The 14,940-nt window shown below is 44.2% G+C and overlaps 1 protein-coding gene across 3 annotated transcripts in view; it reads right to left on the minus strand.

Annotated features, from left to right (window-relative positions):
• CDH11 (cadherin 11) overlaps positions 1–8,903 on the minus strand; it is an 83,940-nt gene extending 75,037 nt beyond the window's left edge. For 2 of the 3 annotated variants that reach the window (XM_075039994.1, XM_075039993.1), the window contains exon 1: positions 8,752–8,875. The gene's annotated coding sequence lies outside the window, so the exon portion shown is untranslated. Of the gene's footprint in view, positions 1–8,751 lie in introns of all 3 variants that reach the window. The other variant, XM_075039992.1, reaches the window with a different exon arrangement.
• Positions 8,904–14,940: the final 6,037 nt, after the last annotated feature.

Raw genomic sequence — 14,940 nt, forward strand, 5'->3', positions numbered from 1 at the left:
GCTCCCAGTAGTTTGATATATACATAGCCAAATACAAAGAAAGACTTCAGCTTATGGTTCCAAAAAACTAAGTAATATGCGCAGAAGGTAACTGCACATTACTAACTACCAGATTGTAGTGAGGGGTATGATTACACTGAAGCCTAGGAATAGGAAGCCCTTGTTTAATTCAAGTAGAAGTAATAGCCAAAGGAGAAGGCAATTGTTGGATTAGCCTGACCCAGTCAATCAGAGAAGAATGTCTCCACATTTGAGGATAGGTGGCGACAGCTGGGTAAACCAGAAATGTGAAAATAAAAAGGAAGGCTAGAAGAGTCCGCTATACCTGATAAAATGGAGATTATGGGAGGGCAGAGCAAAGTTTGCATTGAAAAGTAGGAAGCTTTGAAGGTGAAAAGTTCACTGAATATTAGATTTTGCGCTGTAGAGGGGGAACAGAAGCTAATAAACTAAGGCATAAGAAATATCATCTAAACGTAAGCAAGATCAATGAACTCAAGATGATGATGCAGGAACCCGAGAAACCAAGAACTATGCCTAGGAGCACAGGCTCTATGTCACCAAGGTCATACAGACAGTAACCTTAAATGTTGTATATGTTTTATTTCAACCCAGATCATGCAGATACCCCAATTAGCTCTGAAGTCTCCAAATCAACTTTGTACAGATCAGTGGACTGTGAACTGCAGTACAGGACTGGGAATCATTGAGGAAGGGTTCATCTTAAACGAGCTTCACTGCAAGGGTATAGCCAAAGACTGCACCACAGAAACCCACATACTGGAGATATCTAAGAGGAGTGTTAAATTTAGTACTTGCAACATGACTACATATTCATAGTTTATGAACATATTTTTTTCATATAAATATTGCAAAATTCACAATTTTAAGGACCGAAAGAACTATAATGGCCATCCTAAGTCTGACCTACAGTCACTTGTATTGCTACCTAATCAGCCCTTTTGTATGTAAATGATAAATTGTTTGTATGTAACTGCCAATACCCGCTATGTTTTCCTCTTGCTTTAGAAAAAGAAATGCTATGTAAATTGCCACCGTGCTAAAAAGAATTGAAATGCATACTAATCAGCCATATTCTCTGAGCTATACTAGCTATAACTGGAACGGTAACAAATAAAAAAGCAACAATCAGTGGTGGACAAAGTTTTCTATTTGAATCAGAGCCCCAAGTAAAATTATCATTCAACTGCTTTTCAAAATTTTGGAACCTCTTATGTCTGGAGAAATTGGGTTTGAAACACTGAATGAACTTTCACTAATGTGAAATATTGAAGATCTGCACTGGAATTTCAATTGCAAGAAAAATATGCTGAAAGAGAATGAGAAGGAGACGTTATCTTCAAAAATATCTGTTCACTGTGTGCATTGGATAAATGTTTGAGTGATTCTTCAGTTACATCAGTCTGGTAATCCCTGTGGTTAAATAACGATAGCTGCACGCAATATGAAACTGGAGGTTTTGATCATTGCACTATATATATTGAATTAACCTGGCAGCAATCAACTGTTTTAATATTGGTTATTCCTCAGAAAAAGCTTACAATCATTTCTGCCCTGGCCCGAAAGTACCCTGTAATGAAGAAATGCACTAAAACCTTGTCTTGAATGGTGATCTAAAATGAACTGAGTGATACTTAGAAATACCTAGCTACATCAATATGTGGTCAAGTCTGCTGAAAGGGAGGACTGCCTGTGGGAAGCACTGCTCTGAAAAGGACAAGATTTAGTCCTAAAATTTCATGTGTGTTTTCTAGTGCTAATAAGACCAGGTTTTTATTGTGTAAATGCTATTCAAAGTCCTGTATTTACCTCAGGATTTCTCTCAGATAAAATTAAGTTATTATTCCAAAAATTAGGTACAAACTTTTTGAAAGTCAATTTTCTCAAATGATATTAAAGGTTGCATTTTTTACCTGTTGCTTCAATTAAAATTTTTCAGTAACAAACAAAAATTAATTTTAACTATATACATGAAAATATACGTAAACATGCATAAAGTACACATAAGACGTAGGCAGGTACATAATGTTATATGACTGAGAAGGTCTGAGAAACCTTGTCTGGGGGCTGGTATAGTTACAGGTATTCTGCTCTGGTAATGAAAATACATTTATTTTTGGTTCAAATGCCAGCCAACTTTGCACAAATCCTATTTCTTTTGTTTGCCTTGCAATGTCTACATACAAAAAAAAAAAATAAAAAATTAGTTGATAAAAGATGAAAGGAGTAACGCAGTTATTCATTCAGCAGCCAAGATCTTTGAGATAATTACTTTAAATCAAGAAGGGACAGACCATTTAAATTTATGACTTAATGCCGACACAGGCATGTATTAATAAAACAGTTAGCATTAATGGAAATAGGGTTTAGTCTCCTGATTCAAATAGAGCTATCATTTCTGGTTTATACTGAACTAATGACTTATCCTTGGCAGAATAATATGTATGCATGTATTTAACTATTTAACTTAACCACTGAGACCAATTAATATGTTTCTGAAGTTTTATTTTATTTAAAAATATATATCAGCAGCCACACTGGGATAAAAATTATGTTGAACCAGACTTTCTATGGCACCAGTTTAACCTCAAATGTAACACTTTCACATGGAATATCTGATGATCACGGAAATGCAGTGCAGAAGCAGCAGCTCTTCAAGGGGATTGACATCAAGTTAAGGAACATTTTAGCTTACCAAGACAATATAGACCCTGTGTGATTAGGAGCTCACGTGAAAAGAAATGGTGGCTGCAAGAGGGTACACCATAAATTTAATCTCTATCCCGCTTGCTAATGTGAGGGTAGAAGCAAGGAACAAACCGGTACACAGCCATTCTAAGCCAGGCTGTTTTCAAGCTCTGGGACAGTACTGATGCACTCCGCTAGGGCAAGAAAAGCTGTACTAGTTGCATCATACAAAGATAAGGGAAATAAATGCTTGGTGCTGTGAAGCTCACAAACATAGAAATTCTGTGAATTGTCTTTTAAAGGGTTATTGAATATAATTCCTTCTGCTCATCACTCCAGTCTTGGCCTGTGTGGGCCTCTGTCTCTGCAGCATCATTGGGAGTTCATTGGAAGAGTGTCAGACCATGCCAACATGATTCAATGAAAGCTTTAGTGTAACTACTTTCTAGATAGGTACTTCCTACAGCTTACATTCATGTATCAAAGTTCTGTTCAATTTTGTCTACGTTATAATACTTCATGATCCACAACTGTGTTTTATGTTAGTTTATCTATAACACGGCTACAGTCTATAGTCTGTTGATGAACTATTAAATCATCACCATAATAAAGAATTATACTTGGAAACCTCTTGCTGCATTGTCCACCAACCACTCTGGAAACTCCTGGCTTCTCTTTTACATTCAGTTACTTGGTCCTTTTCTTTTAATCCATTTACATTGATTTCTACTACTCCAACTCTGCCTGCCATTGCATTACAATTAAGAATTCTGATGAACTCTTGCTGATTCAGAAGGGAGAGGGCTCTTACTCGTTGCCAAACTTTGGAGAAAAAGCACAAAAACCCCTTAGAATTTGCTTAAGCCAGCACTTTAAAATTGAAGAGCTAAATTACTGCTTATGGAGCCAGCAGAGCTCAGTGGGACTGGGGTGCCTGAAAGCCACCGTACCACCCAAGCAGTTATGGAAGAAGGCCTTATGCCGTTGTCAGGCAAAATTAACCATAATGTCACCTTCCCCACGGGCACTGCTCAGCAGCAGGGCTGGCTGCTCCAGATATTTGTCTCTGAATTCCTGCTGGTTTGCAAGGCACCGCTAATGTCCCAGCCATGCGTTATGTTCTCTGGAGGGCCTTGAACATGTCTGGCAGCTCTAACTTTTCCACCCACCTTGAGTGCATCTAACAGTTTAAGGGACGTTCCCTGCCCTGGAGCACAGAGGATGGGCAGTTCCCAGGTCTCGGACTGCTCTTTGCAACACAGCGCTCCTCAGCAAAGCGGTGCTCATTTTCCAGTGCAGTAGTTACTAACTCTCTCCCCAAGAGTTGTTACTCTAAGGTAGTTCTTAACTAATATCCTAAATCAGGTGATTGACAGAAAACCGTACAACTACTATGGCACTGTGTTGCCCATTTTTGGCATCGAGGTTGTAGACAACAATTTCTATCAGACACATTAGCTTCTCTGGCTGCGCTATCTGCCCAAGTGGATATAATACAGTATTATAAAGTTCTGCACTCTGTAACTTATAGTAGACATTTCCTATGCACAGGAATTTGATTGGTCTACGAGTCAAATCAAAGATGTGTGCAGCCCAGCATCCTGCCTTTAGCAATACCCCAAGGCAGATGTCTAGGGGAGAACATCAGAAGAGGGCAGGTGGGAACGAGACTCCTTCCAAGCCTGCAACCATTTAAAATCTATACTGTCCTGTACGTCCTTTTTGGTCAGCATTTGCAATGATGGGCTGTAGCAATGTCTTTTATATTCCAAGGCACTACGGGATATACAGAAACGATTTGGACCAGCCTACTTCTCTCAGTTCTTCAGTTGTAAGCTCCACTGACCTAGATGTGCACGTGTAAAAATAGACCAATTTGGCCTAATACGTCTTTTTTTCTGTCAAGGATGTCTTTGTAAGATCTCTCAAGCACGACAACGTTTTTGAAAGAAATATTTTCTGTTTCGCCATATCATTTTTTCTGTCTTTAAGCTCTTTCTCTTGGCATAGCAGGAACCGAGACCGTCTTTGAAAAAGGAAGAAAGAGACGGCAGACCCCGTAAAAACCACTGCCGCTGCGAGGCCGGAGCTGTTCATTTTACACCTCTACTCCAGCTGCGGCACCCTTCGGACAACCCCGAAGTTACAGGATTCCAAAACTTTGTAGCGAGCGCCAAGGTGGTAACACGACGCCGAAGGTAACGCGACCCGCCGACGAGGACGATGTTAATCCTGACAAACCGCCTCAGCGTTAGCCCGAACCGCAGCGCGATCGAATCCCGCCTCCCCCGAGAGGGCCGGCGATGCTGGTGGTAACAAAACGGCTTTTCATCGCGCCCTGAAAGGCAGACGGGCCGCCGGCGGCCAGGCACCGAAGAGCATCAGTGCCCTCTAGTGCCCGCCCGGCCGCGCCCGCCGCCGCCCCGCCGACACACCGGGCCGCGCCGCGCCGCCGAGCCCCGGGGCCGGGCCAGCGAGCCCCGGGGCCGCCCCACCGCCAGCCCCGGGGCCGCCCCAGCGAGCTCCGGGGCCGCCCCACCGAGCTCCGGGGCCGCCCCACCGAGCTCCGGGGCCGCCCCACCGCCGGCTCCGGGCCGAGGCGGCGAGCCCCCGCGGCGCGGCGAGGGCGGCCGGCGGCAGCGGCGCTGCCCAAGCTGCGTGGCCCCCGCGGCCATTCCGCCTTCCACCGACCTGTTGAGCCAGGCGGAGCGATGGCAAGGCTCGGCGCCGGGAGAAGGGCTTCCACAAATCCCGGCTCCTCGAGTCAAATCTCTCCTCTGGGAGTACCGCGCGCAAATTTGCTACCCGTCGGTAATATTTAAATGACTTTAAAGTCCTTCCTTACACGGGGAAAGAAAATGAATGGGTTTAATAATTCGGCGTACGCAGGCTTGCGCTAAAACGAACCGATAATTTCACAGTCCACGAGTACCCTAGTCTTCGGTATCAAAACCCAAACACGGGAATACGTTTTCTCCTAAAATACTGTAAAAGGGCTTTAGAAGCACATGACTACAATGGTCCTTGACCGATAGGAGATAAAGCAATATATTTATGACATAAGACGACAATACTCAAGTGTAAAGTAAGTCCTCTTAATTCATATGGGCAAACTGCCTGATCCAAACGACGTTTAAATCAATGGCCATCTTTCCATTCATTTCCCTAAGCTCTGGGTTGGCCCCAACAAAGGGACAATGATGGCATTAAAAAAAAAAAATAATAAAATGGGTATAGCATACGAAATTACACACAGATTTTTATCTTAAAACGCTAGTAGAAAAACTCAGACACACAAAAAAGGCTAGGAAGTATGTTGCTAAACTGTTTCAAATTAATTGATTCCAGATGAGACCTCTGTTTCTCATGCACTGAAGATATTTCGCTAAGCATCCAGCTCACAAAATGGATTCAAAATTGATTTAGGGGGTTCACCAAAAAGAGCAGACACTAGGTTTAAGTTCAAAATTACTTTGAATTTCTATGACGTCCGAGCTAGAAATAACTTCTATTGGAAATCTCAGCAATAAAACGTTTGTTGCTCAGGTTATGCTTTGTTTAGTTACAGCATTTGCAGAAAACAAAAAAAAATGTTAGTCTCAGTCTACTGGAACTCTGAACTTCACATATGTTTCTTATACTAAATTAAATTAAGGATGTCAAATGTTGTCAGAATAGCATATTAATTGAAGCTGAAATCACATGACATATTTTAAAGCACTTTATCAGATAAATAACAGAAATCATTCTAATCTTTGTAGTTTCCCCACATTGTTATGCAAAAGAAAAATTAATTTAGCTGTCCTGTCTCTCAATCGAGCATTTCCATACATATTTCCTTCTGAAACTGCTGATGATAAATCGCAATGACTTATCTCATCTCTTGACATTACTATTGTAGCAGCATTTCTGGTAATGAGGTAATCTAGTTCCTAGTGATTTTTTGGACAGGCAACACTTAAAATTTTAGCAAAGTTAAAATTGATGTAGAGAAGTCTATAAACGGCATTCTCTGTCCATGCTCATTCTCTGATGCTCTAGTGCAAGGCTGAGGGGGAAAAAAAAGTAACTATCCTATTCCAGGGCCTAAGAACAAGAGCTTGCAAAAGAAAGACAAATTTTCCTAAGGAATTTCCAATTCTTTTATTGAAGATCTTGTTCTTAGTTCTGTAACTTTATTTTGTTCTTCTCCTGCAAGAGGAGGGAGAACTGCTTTAGGAGTACAGTCAGAAACTTCTGTTTTCTAGAGCGTAGTAGACTAAGAAATATGCTAGAAGACTGTTTTGTGTGTTAAGGTATGAAGCTCAAACCAGACCTTCTGCTCTCAATCTCCCTACTATTCTTACTACCCATCTCCCAGCAACACGAATTGTGCCGCTCTGCTATGAAAATACCGTTCATAAGCAAACATCTGCAATTCCACTTCCATATACTTCTACATATCTCTCCAAACAAAATCATCCAAAGGATTGAGTACAATCATTGATTTGTGTTCCAAATCTCAGTGGACAGACCTGACTGAGGCAGATATCAGATTAATTACTGAAGAACTTCTACACTGAAAGCAAATTTATTTATTGGTATACCTTAGCCAGCGTAGAAAGAGAGAACAAGGTATTTACCTGGGGAATCACACAGACTTTGGAAACATTGAAGCAAGCATAAGAGCAAGGGAGGGGAAAAAGAGATGGACATTCAGTAACGTCTGAGTGCGTGCTTCCCTGCTCCTGAATCTGTTAGTGCTTTTCTCATTCAACAGTTTTTTATTAAATAATTAAAAATATTTAATTTCTCAAGAGGGGTGCAGTGTCTGTGAAATTCTTGTTGCATCACCATCACAAATCAACAGGAAGAATGTCTTTCCCAGAGAGTCACTAGTCATTAGAACGTGAAAAAGAAATGAGCATTCTCCTTATGAAGGGCCAATTTCTGAATTGCTAAAGAGGTTCCTTTGTCACAGATATCTTGGTAGGTAAATACTATGTTACACAGCCACACTGTCCTTTGTAGCAATGGTACAAAGAAGATCTCCTGGCATATACTGGTTCTCTCCTCACCAAATGAATATTTAAAAGGGTAGACAATAAAGGGGGACTTCTACAGAAGGTAAAGGCATTTGTATCATGATGTCAGACTGCTATATGTGCTCCCGGAGGACTGCACAGGAAGCACTTTTATTCTAAAAGTTAATGGTATTTATGGGGACCCGCAGCCTGATCTATTTTACCTTTCTTGGGGACGTGCTCATGCATGTATCACCCAAGGGTCTAACGCTTTTTGGACTAGCCCGTATTAGAGACAGATACCATTTTGGTACCCTATGAACAGTAAGGCATCTGAAAGCCAGCAAGCAAAATAAATTAAAATATATATACATAAATAAATCAAAGTCTTTCCCTCTTTTATTCTGGATAGAGTATCCTTCATTTCATGCACTCATAATTTCTGCATATCCATTTCGTGCCTGGGAGCTACAGTGCAAGTAAAAGATTTTCAGTTCGGGGCTTTCAATATCTGCTTATCCGGAGGACCATTTTAAAAACGGACAAATGCTCGCCCTCCCCCCTCCCCGCCCCCCCACCGAGCAAGAGCTGAAGGAAGAAAAAAAAAACAAAAACAAAAAAACCAAACCGTTTGCCACGGCGTCTCCTTTCTCCCTTCGGGGAGCCCTCCGGCCGCCTCCGCTCGGAGCTGCGGCAGAGCCGCGCACCTCGCCCGGCGCTGCCCGGCCCCGGCCGGCAGCCCCCCGCTCCCGGCGCCCTCCCCGTCCCCGTCCCCAGCCCCGCTGCTGCTGCTGCTGTCAAGTTTCTGGTGCACCCGCACGCATCCTCCGGCTCGCTCCTCCTGCCCCGAGCTCCGGGAGGCGACCGCTCCCCACCACCACCACCCCCCGCCAGCCCCTTCCCTTTCCCCCCGGCCGAGCCGCCCTCCTCGCCCCGCCGCCCGGCTCGCCCGCCGCCCAAGTCCGGCGCCGGCGTGCCCCGGCTGCTCGCCGCGGCTCTCCGGGGCTCCCCGGGGCAGGCGGCTGCGGCCGCCGCTTACCTGCGGGTCCGGCGGGGCTGGCTGCTTCCCTCGGCCGCCTCCGGAGGAGGGAGAGGAGGCAAGTCCCATTCACAACTAGACCCCGAGCAGGCACGGCAGCATCTTCAGCCTATTACACTCCACCGGCAGCGGCTGCTGAATGAGGCTCCGAGCTAGTGGCAGGAATTAGAAAGAGGGAGGGAGGGGAAAGGGGAGAGGAAAGGGGAGAGGGAGGGAGAGGGAGCAAGGGGGAGTGAAGCAAGATTAGAGGAAGGGAAAAGCGGGAGGCTGTTGCTTCTTCTCTCTCTTTTCTTCTCCCTTCCCCCCACCCCGAGAGGAAAGCAGACCCCAGCGCCTGCCCTCCCGCAGGGCCCCGCGTCCCGAGTGCCCCCTCATGCCTGCGGGGGAGAAGTCGGGGTTGGAAGGGCAAAGCGAGGGGGCCGAGGAGCCCAGGGCACTCTCTCCCTCTGCCCAGCCAGGCCTGGCGACGGGTAGGGGGACGCGGTCCCCACCCCACGGGTCGGTTCTGCACCCCCTCAGCCACGCGGGCACCCACAAGCACGTCGGCGAGGGGGACGGGGACACCCATCCTGCCGGGCTGCGGGGAGCGATGCCCTGTCCCTTCCCCGTCGCCGCTCCTCTGCAGGCAGCCCAGGACCACCCCACGGCGGCGGTGCCGCGGGTGGGCTGAAACCCACGCCAGAGCCCCGGGCACGGCCAGCCGTGACCCACTGCTGCTGGAGGTCTCCTGCGTGGGGGGCTACCCCTACCTCGTAGCACAGACAGAGAAATCGTCTGAGCTGGACAAACAGCAGGAGCATTTTATACTGAATCCAGTCATGTTTCCTGTCATGAGCAGACATTTGTCCAGGAGGGGAAAAAAAAAAAAAAAAGAAGAAGAAGAAGAAAAAGTTCCCCAAGCGTTTCTGGACGTGGAAAATCGTGGTCTGGTGTAGCTCACAGCCAGAGGCCGAGGCCAGGCCTCTCTGCCCAGCAGGCTCCCCTCCCGCTGGAGGCGGAGGGGGTGACCCTTTCCTCCTCAAACACACCTGACTCAAGGGCTGCCGCTCGCTCCCACTCTCTGTTTTCATTACCTAAAGTGAAAACCCCGGGCGCAATTCCCAGGCGGGGCTGAGCTCTATGAGCCCAGGGAGAAGCGCCCCGAGTCGACATACCCGTCCCAACCCAGAGGCAGCACGCTGTCCCCTCCTGTCATGCCCACACGGGCACGCAGGAGCCTGCAGGTCCCCTCTCACCCATCCGCTTTCCTCAGAGCGGCCAAGACCTGTGCGCTCCGAGGTGGCTGTCAGCGCAGCCAGTGCCATCTGTGGAGCTGCGGAGCGGAGCAGCGCAGAGCAGAAGAAGGAAGGACGCAATGCGCAGCCCCTCAAGAATAAGGATTGCATTCAGTGTTGGAAATAACTAGGTACCTCTTTGTGAAGATAATCTGCCCATCCACAGGCAACCCATCCGACCGTTCACCCCCCACGCCACAAGGCAGCACTCACGCTGCTCTGCGACCACACCGCTCGGCCCCAAAGAACAAGGCTTTTATAGTCTGTGGTTAATTAGCTCTGCCAATAACTCCAGGCAAAGAAAAAAAATGGCACAAAAGCTGCCACTGTACAAACAAAGAATTTGGAAGGAGGAAAGCTGATAAACAATGCATCCTAAGGAGGCCGAGGGACACCGAACTTAGCACAGCGGAGTAGCAAGTCCTGCCTGGTGTCAGCCCCAGGGAAAGAGCAGGAGCCTTCTGGCTGCAAAGCTCGGGGCCTTGGAGAATTCAGGTTAAAATTTCTTTCCGAGACATGTTGAGCGTTCACAGTTTGATTCACAAACGCACCAGGGAAAGGCCTGCACGTACCATGAGGTGGAAGGGCAGAGGCCGGAGGGCTCCGAGGCGAACGCAGGGCGAGGTGGCCGGGAGCACTGACGCAGCACCCAGGACCACGCTCTGGGACCCAGCCGGAATGAGGACGGCAGCCCTGGTGTGGAAAACTCAGAGCTTGGGACAGACAGGGGAAACCAGTGAACAAACCCAGAAACACCCTGGGATGAGCCGAAAGCATGAGGTTACAAGACAGCTAATTAATTAGTACTGAAGTACTAAGGGCTTTATTTTCATATGAATAGGGCTGCGGTGCTAAGAAAAGTAGTTTTAGGAGTGGGTTTTGATAGAAAATTCAAGGAGTAATAAATTGCCATTGAGAAATAAAAAATGGAAAGGATCACTCGAGAATGTTTTGGGAGAGATGTAGCTGAGGAGGGAGGGCGAGGCACATTAATTTGAAACAGTTTTGTCAAGAAATTGGTTTTGGACAGAAAACATGAGAGGAAGGGAAATATGTCTCAAAATAGTTCCATACAGTCCCAGTCCAAACCTATTGCCTTTAATGGACACCATCAGTCTCCTGTGATCATAGTAAGAGAATTGCCATTTGTTTTCTTTATGGATACACTGTAGTAAGTACTACTTAGTGCAGCTCTGCCAAAATTGCCACTAAGCTGAAGCCCAGAGCTGGGCAGTTGGCTGAGGATTTTTTTCTCTTTTTCCCTTTTCTTGCTGGCTTTAGCAGCAGGGTGGAGGGGATGACTTTTGTAATTCCCTTTTTTAAACTGCTGAGATCAGACTTTTTTGAATATAAAGGAAATGTGAAAGCAATTTCAATCTAATTAAGCATATACAATAGGTACCCATAATATTCTCTAGTCAAAGAGCATATTGATCTATAATGAAAGGTTTCATTAATTCCATTCAAGGAGGCATGTTAACAAATGAGTGTAGTAACATCTGATCTGGTGAGTGGCTTGTTTCCTCCCTTCCTTCTGCATTGAAATCTCGGTGTAAACTAATCAGATTCTGCTATTATTTTTCTCTCATTTGTTCATCTTCCTGTAAGATCTATAGATAGACGGCTGTTATCTGCAAACAAAATTAAAGCAAAACTCCTGCTGAAATCTACGTGTTTGCACCTCTGGCTAAGTCCCAAGTCTGACTACATTAATAACTACTGTGGACTTAATTTCACCTACCTTAAGCCATTTTAAAATTGAGTATCTAACAGGGCATCTATAGTAAAAGTTCATTTAATGTCAATAAAAAGAAGTCCCTCCCACTGGGACAGGCCACTAGCTGAAGATGCCTCTCTATATACTGAAGCGTTCTTAAAAACTTGCTCAGACTAGAAACCTACCTACAACTATCTACAAGTCAGATGAGATGAGTCCTACTTTCTATGTTAGATACAGAAAATAAGAAATGGTCAAACCAAAACCAGTATGTGATGCTGATAAATTACAACATTTGGTATATTCCCTTTAGCCATTACAGTTTACGTTCAAGCAATTCCAAACTACCTTGCCATCATTTCAGGAGAAATATTGCACAGAGTCCTTGCAGCACAAGAAATGACAGTGGGTCACATAAATGAGAAGCGTGCAGGGAGGAAGGCTACCCTGGAACACTTGCAGAAGTACTCCACTGAATTTCAACCAGTGCTCATGCGTGCATTCACAGCACATTAGATGCGAGATTTTCATAGCTTGCCCAAGTCAGACCTTACTATTCCTACCATACACAACGTTAAGGAACAGAGGATATGCTACCGTGAATTTTTGCCTTTGCAGACTATTTCTACTGCTTGGTGACTCTTCATTTATGAAGCCTTAGACTAGATGGTAACTTTATGAATGGCACTTTGAAGCCAATGTAAGTTCAACATGGACGGTATCAGAATAGCTAGTGGGAAATCTTTCTAAATACAGTTGCCACCTCTTTTCACAAAATGTTAGATGCAAACCAAAAAAGCAGACCTTAGCTATCCTGCTGCCATGGAAGTCATGGCAGAGCAGCAGGGGAGTACAGTGAGGTCTGGAGTTAGCATTTACAGCTGCTTGAAACCTGGTGTCAGAATGAAATCAGCGTCAGACATAAATAAAGGAAGTTTATACATATTTTAAACAGTATTTGCCTTTGCATATCCATATATTTAGGTTAAGAACATCTGTGATAACAAATCTGCAAAACCTAAAAAAAGGCTTCTTTATCTACTGTGGGCTTACAGAATCTGAAGTTTGTTAAAATTCTGCTCATTGCTTGGTAAATTAACCCATTTATCATTTGAAAATAAGCTGGCTGATTTGTTTTCTAAGCATCTGAAGGGGTACATGCACTTCTCGTAATTGAATCATTGTTCTCGGAAACACTGCAGCTGAGTTCATGAAATAAGCATAAGCAGGTATATTATAAGTTTAAGCTGGACATTTGTATTAGGGTGCATGAAAACGCTTGAACTGTGAACTTTGGAAACTGAACTCCAAAAAGCCTTTTGCAATTCAAAAGAATTTATAAATGACCCATTTATATAATAGCTTGAGCATATCTATGCAGTAAGTATGAAAGAAGAAACTTCTTTCCATCTTTTGACTCTGTTTTCTCCAGGCCCTACAGGCCCTTTTCCCACATGGCTTCCAATAGACTCTCTTCCTTCTCAGCTACCTTTAATAGACCTGCAATTTCCTTCACTTTTCTTCTCACCTGGAAAGTATTAGAGATTTAAAAGGCACACGAACAGCATATTGCTATCCACAGGAGCTGGGAGTTTAGGAAGAAGCAAGAGAGACAGTGAAAGAAAAGAGGAGGTTTATAATAAAGGATATTCCACATAGTCTGAACAAAGTTTTCTTCAAAAATGCCCTTCAATTTCAGTGTCATTTTGCTAATGAAACAATGCAAAATTTGATTCCTATGTGAAAATGTGAAGGGTGAGCAGGATTGAAGGAGAGAATAAAATTGTTCTTAATGACTCCAAAAAAGGAAAACTAATTAAAGCCAGGATACCAGAACAGTGAGAAGACAAGCGTGTAAGAAGAGTATAACTTAACAAAAGTGTGCATCTTGTCGCAAGGAAACAAGGCTTTTACACAGTGAAGAACGCACAGCTCAAAGCAGCAGGTATCTAAAGCTGCTTTTTCCAATAACAAATGTCTTCCTTGTAGAAATATAAGAATACAACAACATGTGTTTACTTGAGAAAGGTTAAAACAAAGGCAAAACCACTGAGGTTAAAAAAAAAAACAAACTACACAAAGCAACTGATACAGAAACTATCTCCACAAAGTTAGCAATGCAAAAGTCTTTCTTTGGCTATACCAGTGGGTTATACTTGAAGCATTGAAACCTGGAGAGAAAAGGAAATTTTGAAGTGGTAAGAGAATTACAGTATAAAACAAACTGAACTACAGAAATACTACAATCTTATGAACACTACTATGCAGGGTTTTGGCGGGGGGGGGAGTGTTTTTTAAATTTCAGATGTGCACATGATGCTTCTTGTAAGTGCACTAGCTATGCTGATAATCATCAGCTTGAATCACCTATTCCAAGTGGTGCCCAGGGTGGTACTTTCAAATACAGGACTGATGTGCCTGGTATATCAAGGAGCAACCTGTATTTTCAGCTTAATTATCTCCTTTCCCTGTTCACTTCAAAAAAAAGCTCTTCTCAATTCATCTGCTGATGGAATCTGGCCTTGATGGCACTTCATATTTTAACTCGTTTTCATGATGAAGATGAAAATCCTCATCTTCAGTCAAACTCAAGTGGCCAGACTTAGGCCACAGAATAAGCACCTGCCTACTCATAAAAGACAACAGAATTGAGTGCAATTTCATTTAGGCTGCAGTAGAATAGAAGTGTATTTTTCTCCAGTTTTCAGAGACCTTTTAAAGCTAGGTCTGTTCTTATTAAGACTTTGAAGAGGGGAGCTACCTTGTTTTATAAAATCCTAGGAAGTGGTTTGGGATGTACTGAATACGGACAATTAGACATTTCTGTCACTGAGCTTTGAGACCATCTTACCCTGATACAGTCCTCTAAATCTTTTGGGACTATTTTATTCCGTTTTAAAAACTGCTGTAGTAAGTAAGGATGCAGCAGCAGCATTCTGGCCAACATGCCATTCCCTCAGCTCCACTGTGATGTCCTGAAGACTAGGCAGGGCTGGACTAGTCAGCTCCTATGTTCTGAAGGGTTCTCTCAAGGCTGGGAAATCTCCAGAGGCACTGAGACAGCCTTTTGGTTGCCTTGGGTTACAGATTTGACCCAATCAAGGATCAAGCCCTGGCTGGCTGGTTTTTACAATACCGAAGTAAATTATCAGAGAATAGTATTCATAAGGACATTAATTGAAAAATGGTCTATGCAAA

Source organism: Buteo buteo, chromosome 11 (assembly GCF_964188355.1).
Source record: "Buteo buteo chromosome 11, bButBut1.hap1.1, whole genome shotgun sequence".
NCBI classification, from domain to species: domain Eukaryota; kingdom Metazoa; phylum Chordata; class Aves; order Accipitriformes; family Accipitridae; genus Buteo; species Buteo buteo.